The sequence below is a fragment of the Sus scrofa genome, chromosome 1, assembly GCF_000003025.6.
Source record: "Sus scrofa isolate TJ Tabasco breed Duroc chromosome 1, Sscrofa11.1, whole genome shotgun sequence".
NCBI lineage: Eukaryota > Metazoa > Chordata > Mammalia > Artiodactyla > Suidae > Sus > Sus scrofa.
This window is the reverse complement of record NC_010443.5, coordinates 45659452-45674570: the sequence shown is the minus strand read 5'-3', so window position 1 is coordinate 45674570 and position 15119 is coordinate 45659452. Positions and strand designations below refer to the sequence as shown.

The 15119-nt window shown below is 38.3% G+C and overlaps 1 protein-coding gene across 1 annotated transcript in view; it reads left to right on the top strand.

The window, feature by feature from the left end:
- EYS (eyes shut homolog (Drosophila)) overlaps positions 1 to 15119 on the top strand; it is a 1343277-nt gene that overhangs the window by 975152 nt on the left and 353006 nt on the right.

The window sequence follows — 15119 nt, the reverse complement described above, 5'->3', positions numbered from 1 at the left end:
AAACTATTAGATCTTCTTCGAGGTGTTAGATCTTCCAAGGTGATTGTAGTGCTTTTAATTTTAATTTTAAATTTTTTCTTTTTATGGCTACACCTGCAGCATATGGAAGTTCCCAGGCTAGGGGTCAAATCACAGCTGCAGCTGCCCACCTAAGGCCTATGCCACAGCCACAGCAACACTGGATCCAAGTTGCACCTGTGACCTACACTGGCAGCTTGTGGCAACACCAGATCTTTAATCCACTGAGCAAGGCCAGGGGTTGAACCTGCCTCACAGAGACAACATCGGGTTCTAAACCTGCTGAGCCACAATGGAAACTCCTTTTGTATTTAAAATAAAATCAAATAGTCAAAGAACATTGGTTTGAAGCAAAAACTTTCAACATCGATAACATGAACTTAGAAATAGTTAACGCACTAATACATGTTTCCATAAGATACAAATACATTACTCTGTCTCTTTTGATTATCTACTGTAGATTATTTTAGTGTACTTAAATATTTAATGGCAAGTGTTCTAGCCTCCAATGATTCATTTTCATATGGAGTTACATATGATTTAATTATTAATCTAGAAAGATAAAAATAAATAGTAATAATAATTGGTATCATAGCTTCAATATGGAATTTGTCAGATGAAGAACTGAGTATAAACTTTTCTCCTCCAAAGCACATGTTCATTTATTCATAAATTTACTCATTCAAGCAGTAATAATTTATGGAGTGCTTACTATGTGTCAGCTCTTATCTAGAATATATGCAGTAGTTATTGCTGTAGTTTTCAAATGATTTCATCTTATTACTCAGCATTTTTTAACATATGATCTTTTTTAACATACCATCTTTTTGTTTTACTGCCCCTCCCTTGCCTTTTCCATCTCTTTTAAACTGTAGTTATAATGCTTTTTAACTTTAGGAGTTTTAGAAAAAGCTGGTCAAAGTCAGCAATTTCAGCATACTCCTGGAGAAACCACGTGTGTGGGGGCTACATTACCTTCCAATGAGGCAAACGGATGCTGGGCTGCAGGGGCCCTGAGTAATTCTCTAGAGACTAGGACCTTTCCCTGGCCAGCAACCTGACTCACAGCCCGGAAATGCCCTCGCACACTCTTCTATCCTATCCCCCTTGCTCCCACGGGTGACTAGAGCCCTGTCCAGTTTCCCTTCCTCCACCTGACAAAGAGCATCACTACAGCCAAGGCTTGCCCACCAATCAAATAGTCAAGAACATTGGTTTGAAGCAAAAACTTTCAACATCTATAACATGACCTCTTTCACTTATTCCATGTTGAAATCAAGCTTTTTCAGACAAAAAGGAATTCATCAGCTATCCTGCTCACAAGCAGCATCCGGTCATGGGTTGCTGCCCTTCACAACAGACATCCAGCACATTCCCACTCTCGTTGCTGCCTCTGTTGATACTATTTCGAAAGACCAGAAATTGTCAGTCCAATAGAAGACAAGCTACTCCTCCAGATTCCAGGGCTGCCTCGTTATTGAGCAGATGCCCCCAGGTGCCTCTAAACATTGTTTATTGGCAAAGCCACGCCTCCTTTCTCTCTTCCGGCTCCAGGCATTCCTTGACTTGGGGCTAAATAATTCCAGCCTTTGCCTCCATCTTCACATCCCTGCCACCCCGATGGTCACTTTCCCCTCTTCTTCACTAAATAGGACGTTTAACCATGCATTTAAAGCCGATTCTCATCAGGATGATCTCATTTCAAGAGCCAACCTTAGTTGTATCTGCAAAAGTTCTTTTTCTTTTCTTTTTTTTTTTCATTTTCTTAAAAGTTTTATTGAAATGTAGTTGATTTACAATGCTGTGATAATTTCTGTTGTACAACAAAGTGATTCAGTTATACATATTCACATATCCATTCTTTTTCAGATTCTTTTCCTATATCGATTATCACAGAATTTTGGGTAGAGATCCCTGTGCTGTACAGCAGGTCCCCATTGGCCAATAATGCAAAGGTTCTTTTTCAAAATAAGATCACATTTGCAGGTTCCAGATACATGTATCTTTTGGTGGTCCACAGATCAACCCACTATAAGCTCTGTCAACACTCTCTTCTCTTATTTCTGCTGCTTTTAACAGGCCTAATGCATTTTCATACTTGAATAAAGAACATAGCTAAGTGCAGATACTTATTTTTCTGAAACTACTTTTTGTTACTCTTGTTGAAGTAGGAAATGGTTGTTTCTTCCTTCTTTTCCTCAGTAAACAACAAAGTTCATACAGCTTTACACTTTTTGATTTGGTTGTGGCAAATAGAGGTTAGGAAAACATATTTTCCCCTACCTTCCAACGGCATGTTTATTTTAAGAGAGGCTTCTTGGAAGATAGTCCAGGGATGGATTTTTTTTTTTTTTTTTTTTTTGTCTAGGTCCTCACCCACAGCATATGGAGGTTCCCAGCCTAGGGGTCTAATTGGAGCCTTGGCTGCCAGCCTACGCCACAGACACAGCAATGTGGGATCCAAGCTGCATCTGCAACCTTCACCACAGCTCACGGCAATGCCAGATCCTTAACCCACTGAGCAAAGCCAGGGATCGAACCTGTAACCTCGTGGTTCCTAGTCAGATTCCTTAACCATTGAGCTACAACAGAAACTCTGGGATAGGATTTTGAGAACTGACTTTAGCTTGGCCATTTCTTTCAGGACTGAACCGAATGGTTCCCCTTTGAAAGAAACACAGCCAAGGAAAGCACATGGAGGGGACCTGGTCCTCACACTGATAGCATCTGACAGGATCCTGAGGTTGTGCTAGAAGGAACTGAATAAGTAGGGAATCCAAAATTATTGGTGCTTCCTGACACACCTCAAACCCTGATTATATAAAATTGATATTTATTTGCAGCAATTTGTCTTTCTCATGGCGTCTCAAACATGGTACCACCAGCATCTCTTGGGGAGGGGGCAGCCTGATTCACCAGATACCTGACTGGAGCACTGATACTCCTCCCCAAATTGTGACAACCAGCAATGTCTCCAGACATAGCCAAATGTCCTCTGGAGAGTGATATCATTCCCAGTTAAGACCCTCTGGTATAGCTGAACACTTAATATTCACTGGCAAAATTAGATCCTTCAAAAGAGATGTCTATTACTTTAAAGGTGATATGAAGCCATCTGCTAAGATTCCCATATTTTTGAATTAAAAATAGTTTAAAAATTTTGTATCCTCCGAAACCTTGTAACTCTTTTTATTCCATTAAGTTGATCTTTTGGATAAGTGCAACATCTATTTCACTCTTAAGAATTTATGGAATTTTTTTTTTACTTAATAGGTCTATTTAGGCCTCTTATATTCCAGGTCATTAGCTTTCATGGTTAACGCTTTGTTATATGGCCCTTTCAGGAGGAAAAGGTGCATACTGATTTCTGCTCCTATGCAGAGAGATAGTATTTTCCTTGGTAAAGACAAGCCATTCCTTTGAATTTAGAAACATTTAGTTTCTAAGTCTCTGTTGCCATTTTATTTAAAGTCCCATTAGCCCCAACATATTGAAGAATAGCTCACCACTCTGCCCCATAATGATTCATTTAGAGAGGCAGAAAAGCCCATAAAAATATCTGACTGGTATTAATAGACCTTCTGTTTCTCTCTAAAAGTATAGGAAGTGTTTCTAATTACCAGAACCTGGAATTAAAAAGGAAACAAGCAAAAGACAGAGATATGAGGTAACTGCCTCTTATTTCAGATAATGTTCTTTCCTGACTTGAATATATAGATGCACTGTAAAATTATCTATCAATAAACCAACTCTCCTTCAAAAAACTGTACTAAAATATTTTGAATTATTATTCAAGAAACTCAATCCGATTAAAGCTGAATCATGTTGGCTTTCATCTTTCAGATCCCAGGAAATTCCAAAGTTTGGTGAATTTTTAAGATAGATTAATCTGGGCAGTTTCAGTTCAGCAGGACATTAAAAATACGGTTACCAGACCAAGGGAAAAACGATATGAACAGTATCAACTGAGTACTCCCTGCGCCTCCTTACTTTATTTATGTTAGGCCAGAAGGTCAAATTTGGATATGACTTTCTCTTATCTGTCCTTTCCATGTTTTGTGGGGACTAAAGTTTATATAATTTTGAAAGTAGGGGCTTCTTAATAAGAATAATACAAAATTACGAATTCTGATTTAGGAACACAATCATGAAAGAAGCCCTTACAAATAAGGAGCCCTGAAGCTTAAAGGCTCCCCGTCAGGGGTCTTTGCCCCAATATCATGACCCACCACCATCTCCGCCTCCCTCGTACTCCACACCCATGCACTGCCAGAAATTCTGAGCCACAGTGACCTCAAGTCTGCTGTCCACCTCCAGCAGCTCTCAGGGAGATGTGAGGCTGTATCGTACACCACCTCCTCTTCCTCTTGGTGCTGCTTTCTTTTAATTACCACAAGCCAAAATATAACACTTGCCATTTTTCTACTTTTTTTTTCAATTTTCAAAAAGCATTTATTAAGCAGTTAGTACAGAATTCCCATACACCCCCTGTGTCATACCCATTTTCCCCTTTTCTTGCATCACTATGGTATCTTTATTACAACTTATGTATCAGTATTGATATATTATTTTGTTTTCATTTTTGTTTCCTTGGCCATGCCTGTGGCATATGGAAGTTCCCAGGCCAAGGATCAAACCTGTGCCACAGCAACGACCTGAGCCGCTGCAGTGACACCACCAGATCCTTAACTCGCTTCCCCACAAGGGAACCTCTTGATATATTTTTGTTAACTGAAGTAAACAGTTTGGCACTCATTCTGTGTTGTACAGTTCTATAGAATTTGGCAAACACATAACGTCATGTATGCACCATTAGAATATCATGGAGAATAATTTCTTCACCCTACAAGTCCTCTGTGCTGCATCTACCCAGAGTTCTTCATCTCCATGAACCCATGGCAACTGCTGGTTTCTTTTTTTTTACTGTCTATAGTTTTTCCTTTTCCGTACTACCATATATCAGAAAGAGCATGGTGCATTTTACTTCGGATCTCTCTCAGTTACCAATATGCATTTAAGTTTCTTCCTTGTTCTTTTGTCACCTGATGGCTCTTTTCTTAAAATGACTGAATTAGGAGTTCCCGTTGTGGCGCAGTGGTTAGCGAATCCAACTAGGAACCATGAGGTTGCGGGTTCAGTCCCTGCCCTTGCTCAGAGGGTTAACGATCCGGTGTTGCCGTGAGCTGTGGTGTAGGTTGCAGATGCGGCTCGGATCCCGCGTTGCTGTGGCTCTGGCGTAGGCCGGGGGCTACAGCTCCGATTCAACCCCTAGCCTGGAAACCTCCATATGCCGTGGGAGTGGCCCAAAGAAATAGCAAAAAGACAAAAAAAAAAGAAAAAAGAAAAAAAAATCACTGAATTAATTTTTCATTGTATGGAAGAACTCAGTTTATTGACCCGCTTGCCTATTGAGACACCGTAGTTGTCTCTAAGTTGGGTGATCATGAAAAAAACTTGTAAGAAACATTCAAGTACAAGTTTTTGTGTGGACAGAAGTTTTAACACCAGCCAACAGATAACCCAGGAGCACAACTGCTGACTTGCCTAATAAGACCATGTTTAGAAACTGCCAAACTTTCTTACATAGTGACAGTACTATTTTTTATTCCCACCAGCAATGAAATAGTTCCCACATCCCCACTAGCATTCAGAATTATGAGATTTTGGGGGGTCCTTCTAACAGATGTGTGTAGTATTTCCTTGTTCTTTTAATTTGAAATTCCCTAATGACGTATGTTGAGCATCTTTTCGTAGGCTTGTCATCATTTATATTCTTTGGTGAGGTGTCTGTTTAGATCTTTTGCTCATTTTATAACTGAATTGTTTGTTTTCCTATTATCCAGTTTTAAGTGCTCTTTGTATATTTTAGATACAATCCTTTACCAACTACGTGTTTTATAAATATTTTCTCCCAATCTTGTCATTTCATTCCCTTAATAGTGAATTATTTTACATATCAGAATTTTTTTATTTTCATGAAATCCAATTTACCAATCTTTTCTTTCATGAATTGTGTTTTTGGTATTGTATCTAAAAACATGTCACCCATTCCAAGGGCATCTAAATTTTCTGTAATCTTCTAGAAGTTTTAAAGTTTTGTGTTTTACATTTAAGTCCATGAGCCATTTTGAGTTAATTTTTGTGTAAAGCATAGTTCTATTAGTCCATTTGGGTTGCAGTAACAAAACATCACAGCCTAGGTAGCTTAAACTGCCAGAATTTATTTTCTTAATTCTGGAGGCTGCAAATCTAAGATCAAGTTTCTGGCAGGATTCCGTTAGGGGAGAGGACTCTTCCTGTGTTGCAAAATTAGCAACTGTCTCCTTATGTTCTCACATGGCAGAGAGAGATCTCTTCTTATAGGGCCAGGGTCCTATCAGATCAGGGCTCAACTCATTTATCCTTGATTACATAGTAAAGCAAGAACCGTGTCCAAATACTCACAGTGGGGTTAAGGCTTAAACATATGATCTATGTTTAGATTCACATTTTTGCATGTGGTAATTCAATTGTTCCAGCATCTTTTGTTGAGGCCAGTATCTTTCTCCGGGAACTTGCCTTTTCCCCTCCATCAAAGATATTTTGACTGAATATGTGTGAGTATATTTCTGATTCTCTGTTTTGTTTCATTGATTTGTCTGTATTTCACTAAGAATGCACTGCATTAATTGCTTATGTTAAGTCTTAGTCTTTGGTAGGTAAGTCTTCCATTGTGGTTTGAGAATTAGGTGTAAAAGGTGGAAAAAAACAACCTTAGCAAATACATAAGAAAGTTTCTCTTTGATCTGCGGGTGGGAAAGTTTTCCATAAGGCACGCGCACACACACACACACACACACACACACACACACACACACACACACAAATGCTTTACAATAAAGAAAAGAATAACTAAATGTGAAAAAAAATTAAGAACACCAGTTCATCAAGAGACACTGAAGAAAATGAAAAGACAAGTCATAAATAGAAAAAAATACATGAAAAGGACATATTCAGAAGATGTACACAAACAATTGTAATTCCTATAAATCAATAAGAAAAATACCTATGGAATATTAGTCCTAGATATTTTTTAGGAGTAGAAATAAATGGCTAGTATATGTATGAAACATGTGTTCATTATTAATTAGGAAATGCAAAATAAAAACAAGCATCGGGTCACCTGGCAATAACAAGACATTAATGTTGACAATGTCTTTTTCAGCCATAGACTCTTAAAGAAAAGATTCTTCTCCAGTCTAATTTTGACTTCCATTTCCTTCTCTTATGATCCTATCCTAACTTAGCCTTCAGGGGTTTCTCCACAGAAAGAATTGAGGAAATTCAGTGAGAGAGAGAACCTGGATTCCAGTCTGGTCTCTGATATGAACAAACATAGGGGCTTTAATCAAATCCCTTAAGATATTGGGTTTTAATGCCTACTCATGAAATTAGATGAGTTATGTTTCATTGCAGAGATTTCAAATCGGCAGCCCTTGGAGCTTGAAGATTTTTGTTTGTTTGTTTGGCTTGTACCATGTCTTCAGATTTTTTAGATTTAAATGCCAGTATGTGGAGACTGCGTGTTCTGAGATGTCACAGTCACCACCATTCCATACTGTGCTTAATCAATTGTATTACCTGCCCACCATTGAAGACATTTGAGTTTGTTACCTCATTTGGGTAACATCTAAATTTGGTCCAGTCTGAAACATCGAAATGTCCATAAGACATTTGGTCCATGCCAAAATGTCCTTGATATTTGGTCCTGTCCAAAACCATTTGGCATGAACCAAAAATAACCATGGTTGTTTGGGATAGAACCAAATTCAAGGATCTTTGGGGGTGGCCCAAATGTCTTATGGATGTTTTGGGCAGGACCAAATGTCTGCTAATCTAAATGAGTTTAGTATGCAGATTTATTTGTACTAGATATCTCTCCAGTGTGTTCACTCAGCACAGCGTGCTTCCCACCCTCCCAGTGTTGCCACTTTCATGATAATCTCCAGTTTACTTTGTGAAAGTCACTAGCATAGAGTCTATGTCATTGATTCTGTTGCTAATTTTCTCTGGTACACAGGCATCAGTAAATATTGGCTGAATACAACATTGTGTGGATGAATGAAGGAACATGATTTAGCTCAAATATAGTATATTTCTGTCCCAGGGGTCCACAGACTTCCCAGTAAAGGACCAGAAAGTAAATATTTCACTGTGAGCCATACAGTTTCCATCACAGCTACTTGATTCTGCTATTGAAGTGTATGTCATTCACGGTTCTTTAGAAAAAAAAGTTACGTACATATGACTTATTGTAAGGAATTGTTTTGTATTCATGGGTGCTGACAAATCAGAAATCCCTTGAAGCAAGTGAGCAAGCTGGACGGTCAAGCAGGAGTTCATGCTGCAGTCTTGAATTTAAATTTTTTAGGGCTGATTGGCCGTATGGAAACTTAGGGAAACTGATATTGCAGTCTTAAGGCAGCTCTTGCTCTCTAAGAATTGTCGATATTGCTCTAAAGGCCTTCCACTGATGGACTGAGCTCCAATCTCACTATTGAGGGTCATCCCCTTTATTTGAAGTACTTGACTGTAGATGTGAACCTCACATCTTCAAAATTCAGTTTGATTAAATAACTGAATACTATAGCCTTGTGAAGTTAATATATGAAGTTAACCATCATGCAATACTAAAGCAGCTGTAGACAATATGTAAATAAACAGATATGTAGATGTTGCCAATAAAACTGTAATTTGAATTTCATGTATTTTTCACATGTCACAAATTATTGTTATTTTTTATTTTTTTAATAGTTTTATTTTAAAACTATTTTTAGTTCATGGATAGGCCAATATAAAACCAGGTGGTAGGCCAAATTTGGTCCAGTGGCTATAATTGCTGAACCCTTGCTCCAGGATAATGTTTTGCATATTTTATCTATATTAATTATAAATATATTTACTTACATATGTATTTATACACGCTCGCACATATATAGACAAAGAACTTAAAACTGGTGTTAATGACAGTTATTCTCAAAACAGAGCTTAACTATAACTCAAGTTACTGAAGTTCTGAGAGTGAGAAAATGTTAAGGTAAATTGTAAAAACTCCATCTTTGAAGTCTTTTATTAATATTGAAGATTATCATCATCCCAGTACTATTTATGTTCTCTGAGGAAAGAAAAATGGAGAAGAATATCTACCAACGTCTTTTTAGGTCTCTAATTCCACAAATTAGTGGTCAAATAATGACGAAATGTTGTTTAAAGGGAGGGAGAACATAACTTTTTCCTAATGTATTAATCACCCCTTTTCATACTAACTAATCCTCAACCCCAGTCCCTGAACATGGATACACAGAAACACACACACATACAGACACACACACACTTCATTTATTCTGTACTATACATATTTACTAGTGTATTTACAATATGTCAGACTTTTCATCAGATACAGGATACAAAGAATTGATCTAATCGAAGTCATGTTTCTTTAATAATAGTTTACAGTAGTAGGTAATAAAAAATTGTTAGGTATCCACCATTTGTTGGCCATTTTAGATAAGTCATCTGATTTAATCCCCAAAACAACTCAATGTAGGGCTGCCAGGTGAACAACAGAACCAGTTAAATTTAGATTTCACATGAACAGTGAATCCATTTTAGTATAACATTTTTCATGCAGCATTTGGGACATACTTATACTAAAAAATAATTGGGACACAATTATGCTAAAATAATCTGAAATTCACACATATTTTCATTTGCTAAATTTTGCAATTCTAGCTCAATGAGATATAGGAATTACTGTATCCAGTTTATATCAGAGTAAAGTGATGCTCAAGAAGATTAATTTACTTGCTCAAGTTCATGCATCTGGAGTTCCCTATAATTTTGCCCCATGCTAAAACCAGATATAGCCATATTATAAAGAAATGGATTACCCTCCATGTACTGGAGAGGCAAACAGAGATGAAATTAATTCCATCTGGATAACTTCATATGGCTAAAAAATTAACCAATCAAAATAAATTTGAACCATGTAATTCTTTTTTCACCTTACAAAATAATGCTCACCTTTACAAGAGTCTCTGCATTTAATATTAGCATCTTAATTGTATGTTACAGAAAAGTTTCCCCATAGGTAATCACATTTTATTGCTTTTTTCAGAATTGGAAAATATTTATTAAGATTCTAATTCTAGTTATCATCAACATAAGAAAGCCCAAATCTTTTTCATCATTTGTGAATAAACAATATTGAATACAGAGGTCAAGTGAAACTTAAGAAGAAAATGCATGCAGTTACTTTATCTTATAAGGAGTTCGTGGTAGATCAAAAGAAGAAAGTTAGACATTTTACCAAGGAGCTAAAATCATTATTTCACACATGCAATTGTTGATGAAACAAGAATATCTGTTGCTTTTTGATTTTTCTTTTCTAGATGAAAAAGATAATTATAGCTGACAACTGAATTATGATTACATGTAAAATGTGATTATTTTTTAACTTCAGTTAAAATCTGTTACATGGGTAGAAAAGATTCTTCATTTCCCCAAACTGGACACTAAGATAAACCTATGCTATAATTGACATAAAATGTTAATTTTTTTTTTTTTTTTTTTTGGTCTTTTAGCCATTTCTTGGCCGCTCCCAGGGCATATGGGAGGTTCCCAGGCTAGGGGTCCAATCAGAGCTGTAGCCACCGGCCTACGCCAGAGCCACAGCCTACGCCAGCCTACGCCAGAGCCGCGTCTGCAACCTACACCACAGCTCACGGCAACGCCGGATCGTTAACCCACTGAGCAAGGGCAGGGATCGAACCCGAAACCTCATGGTTCCTAGTCGGATTCGTTAACCACTGCGCCATGACGGGAACTCCCAAATGTTAATTTTTAATCACTGGACCATTCACTAAATGGTTACATACAAACCATTTAAGTATGTATTTCAAACATTTTCCAATATAAAGACATGAAATCTCACCAGTAACTACAAAGACTTCTCTAGAATAGTTACAGTACAATTTAATTTTAGCACAGTAGCTTAAAAGTTGTTTTATTTTCTTTGTATTGCTTGGGGCTTCTTTAGAAGATTTTAAAAGGATGAGATTTGAGAAAAGTGATTTTTCACTGTGGGATTCCTTGTTACCACAGATAAGTCAGAAACAAGGCATTAGGTAAGAACAAAAATTTTAGAGAAGATAAAGGAGGAAGGGGGGAAAGTACAAATGCCCAGTTTGATCCAATAAGGTAAAACTTGGTGAAGCCGAAGCTCAGAAAGAGATGAGAAAATATATCCCTTTCTGGATAAGGTTTAGTCAATTGGTTCATCCTCTGACTAGATTTTCCTTAAATTATCATAGAAAGATTGTCGTGAAAAAAAGTGTATTTTTCAGCAGCGCTTGGTAATCATCCCAACTTGTTCTCTCAGGAGGTGTGCTGCCCCTTAAATGAGGTGGGAGGGGATGGCCAATCAGGGTAAGCTTTTCTCTGCACTGAAAGCTGTCACTTATAATCCACCCGCAGGAGGAGACTTTACTCACTTCTACGATTCAAGTTTCAGAGCACATTCTACTTTCCAGGTGCTCATATTTCTATGATAGTCAAAACTAAGCTGAGAGTCCTTTTCCCCCACTTTGTTTCTCCCTCTGAGAGAAGAACGCCAGCCAAGTGATGGAGGAAGGGTTACTTCTGGGCGACTGTTTCTCTGTTCTTTTACTCCAGGACAGAGAAGTGTCAAGTCTATTCCTGAGAACAGGATGCCTAAAGTGATTTTCTAGTGCAGTTCTTTGTCCTTCTGGTGATGTTCTTTTTGTAGGTCCCAAAAAGACAAAGAAAGGAAAAGAAAAATACATGGAAACGCTTATCCAAAAATAGGAATTAGGTGACAGTCTGGATTGTTTTCTTACTTAGGACAAAAGTTTTAAACATTTGCTCTGGTACCAAATTCATTTAAATGTGTTCAGATTTATTCAGAATTCTTTAATTTCATTAATATAACCCAGAAGTTACAGGTACTCCCCGACATTGTATTTGGCCCCCACATTATTTTATTAATATGTATTTGAGGAGTTCCTAGTGGCACACTGGGTTAAGGATCTGGCATCATCACTGCAGTGGCTCAAATTGCTGCTGTGGGGCAGGTTTGATCCCTGGTCTGGGAACTTTCACATCCTCTGGCACAGCCAGAAAACAAAAACATGTGTTTGATTGCCTTCAAAATCAGAACAGTATGTATGTGCACATATGTATCTATCACATTAAAAACCCTTAGCACTTAATATAACCAAAATAGAAATTTATTTACTTATTTTTCTTTTTAGGGCTGCCCATGTGGCATATGGAAGTTCCAGGGTAGGGTCAAATTGGAGCTTTAGCTGCTGGCTTACGCCATAGCCACAGCCATGTATGATTACAGCCGCATCTGCAACCTACACCACAGCTTACAGCAGTGCTAGATCCTTAACCCACTGAGTGAGGGCAGGGATCAAACCCACATCCTCATGGATCCTAGTCAGGATCATTAACTGCTGAGCCACAAAGGGAATTTTAAACCCTATTCCTTTTGAATCTAAATTTTTATAAAATGAACTTTTGAGTCTTTGTATTGTTTTTAGATCATGTTCATTAGGAGACAGTGGTTTTTCAAAGCCTTTGAGAAACTCAGCTAAAATCAAGTATGAGTAATTTGTCACTCACTGGTTGAAAAAAAAAAAAAAGATAAAGAATCTACTGTGAAATTGTGAGATTTTCAGAAGTATGAAACTTAGAGGAGAATTGTGTTTAAATAAAACAAGATGAGAAAATTATCTTATTAACTGAATAATAATTTTCTCTCTGGTAAAGCTTTTTTTATTGATTGAATAATAATTATAGTCAACAACATGTAGCTGACTTCGTGTGTTAGATGGTAAAATGTGTTGGTGAGCACTGATTTGATAATATATGGTGGTTACAGACATTTACAAATAGCCTGAACATGAATGAAACCTTGCTGTTTGGATGTAAATCTTGGAGATTTTTTTAATGAATTTATTTTCCTCACTCCTTGAATCTGTGAAATCTGAACAAGGAGCCAAAGGCAACTTTTCTATTTTCCAGAGATTCCTCAATGTCTTTTGATGATTTAGCTACTGCTTTCCAAGTAGTTTCAAATGCCAGCCTCCATCACCACAAAAAAAAAAAAAAAAAAAAAAAAAAAAAAAGATGAGATGCAAGTAGTTCAAAGGCTTTTTTTTTTTTTTTTTGGATAATGGTACCAGACTTTATATTAAAATGGAGTTCAAAGAAGCAAGAGTACTAAGTGGCTTTTGGGTAGAGTCGAACTCTTCTTTCCCACTTACAGAAGTGAAGTGGGAAAATGAGGTACTAGCTTCCTGCCAGCCACAATGGGAGGTATACTTACTTTAGGTTTTAGAGATTTTTATCCTTTGAAAACAACTGTTTCCAGACAAAGAGAGAGAAATTCTTGTACATGAATCTCATGATTAAAAATCTCAATAGAGGAAACCTGCATTTTAAAGAAAAGAGAAGGTTTTACAAACTTGTGGTTACCAATCAGAGCAGTGGAAGGGAGGGATAAATTACCAATTTGAGGTTAATAGAGACGGAATTAAGATGGCGGAGTAGAAGGACTGGAACTCAACTTCTCTCCTAAAAACAACAAAATTACAACCAAATGCTGGTCAACTGGCCAAATGGACTGGAAACTTTCAGAAGACAAAGAGGAGGCCACATCAAGAGGTAGGAGGGGCGATTTCGCGACATAAGCAACCCCATACCTCCTGGTGGGAAGCCCCACAGACTAGAAAGTTAACAGGTTCACAGAGACTCACTTACAGGAGTGAGAGTTCTGAGCCCCACACCAAACTCCCATGCCTGGGGATCTGGCACTGGGAGAAAGAGTCCCTAGAGCATCTGGCATTGAAGTCTAGTGGGGCTTGTGCGCAGGAGCGCCGCAGGACTGGGGGAAATGGATACCCCATTCTTAAAAGGACACGGACTTTCACATGCAGTGGGTCCCAGGGCAAAGCAAAGGCTCTATGGGAATCTGGGTCAAACCTGACTGCAGTTCTTGGAGGACTGCCTGGGAAAATGGAGGGTGAATGTGGCTTGTTGTGGGGGAAGGGCATTGGAAGCAAAGTTCTTGGGAATATGCATCAGCATGCGTTTCTCTGGAGGTGGCCATTTTGCGAAAATCCCACCCATTAGCATAGAGAAGCCCCAGGCCAAACAACAATCCAGGTGGGATCACAGCCCCACCCATCAGTAAACTGGCTGCCAAAAGACCCCCAGGCACACAGCTGCCTCTAATCTTACCCAGAGACAAAGCTCCACCCACCAGAGGGATGGGAAGCACAGCAGAGGCTGAAAGGTCAACCTCCCATTGGGGAGTCTGGCCTTTGGAGAATGAGGGGAAACTTCTGAGGTCTGAAGGAAAGGACTCACTATTGCCGGTGGTGGGTATGGCCAAGGGAAGGGAGTTTTACTTCTTTCATCTGTAGGAAAAAGCAGAGATGGTGGAGTGGAGTGGTGCCCAAGGAGGTGCTAGGGCGGGGGGCTCCCTGGATCCCGGAAGGAGCCCTGACTCCAATCCACAGCAGCTGGGGGGAACTTGTAGGGTCCTCTTCAGGGCTATTCTTTTCTCCCTGAGAGAAGAGGTGGTGTACTTTTGAGGAAAGTGAAAGCATGGACTAGCCCTCAGGGATGGGGAGGGAAAGGACTAGAGAAACATAGTGAGATTGCAGGATTTATTCCATACAGTGGTTTCCCAGAGAAATAAAACTTTTAAAAGTACTTTCAACAAAATCAGAAAAAAGCCTGCATTACCTAAAGCCTAACAGATACAGTCAGAAACATTTTGCAGATGAACAAATTCGTGACTTCATTCAGTACTTCTTTATGATTCTCCATATTAAAATGCAATGAAGGGTTCTGTGGGGGTGACTAATACTCAAGAACAAGGTAAGTCTTTCTCAACCAGTTAGAAAAAAGAATGGGTGAGTGGCACTTGTAAATACAAGCATAACTAGAAACAAGCAGACAAATTAAATTCTGACAGATCAGACTTTAATTCTAATTCATGTCTTAGAAGTTCTTCAGCTTTTTGAACT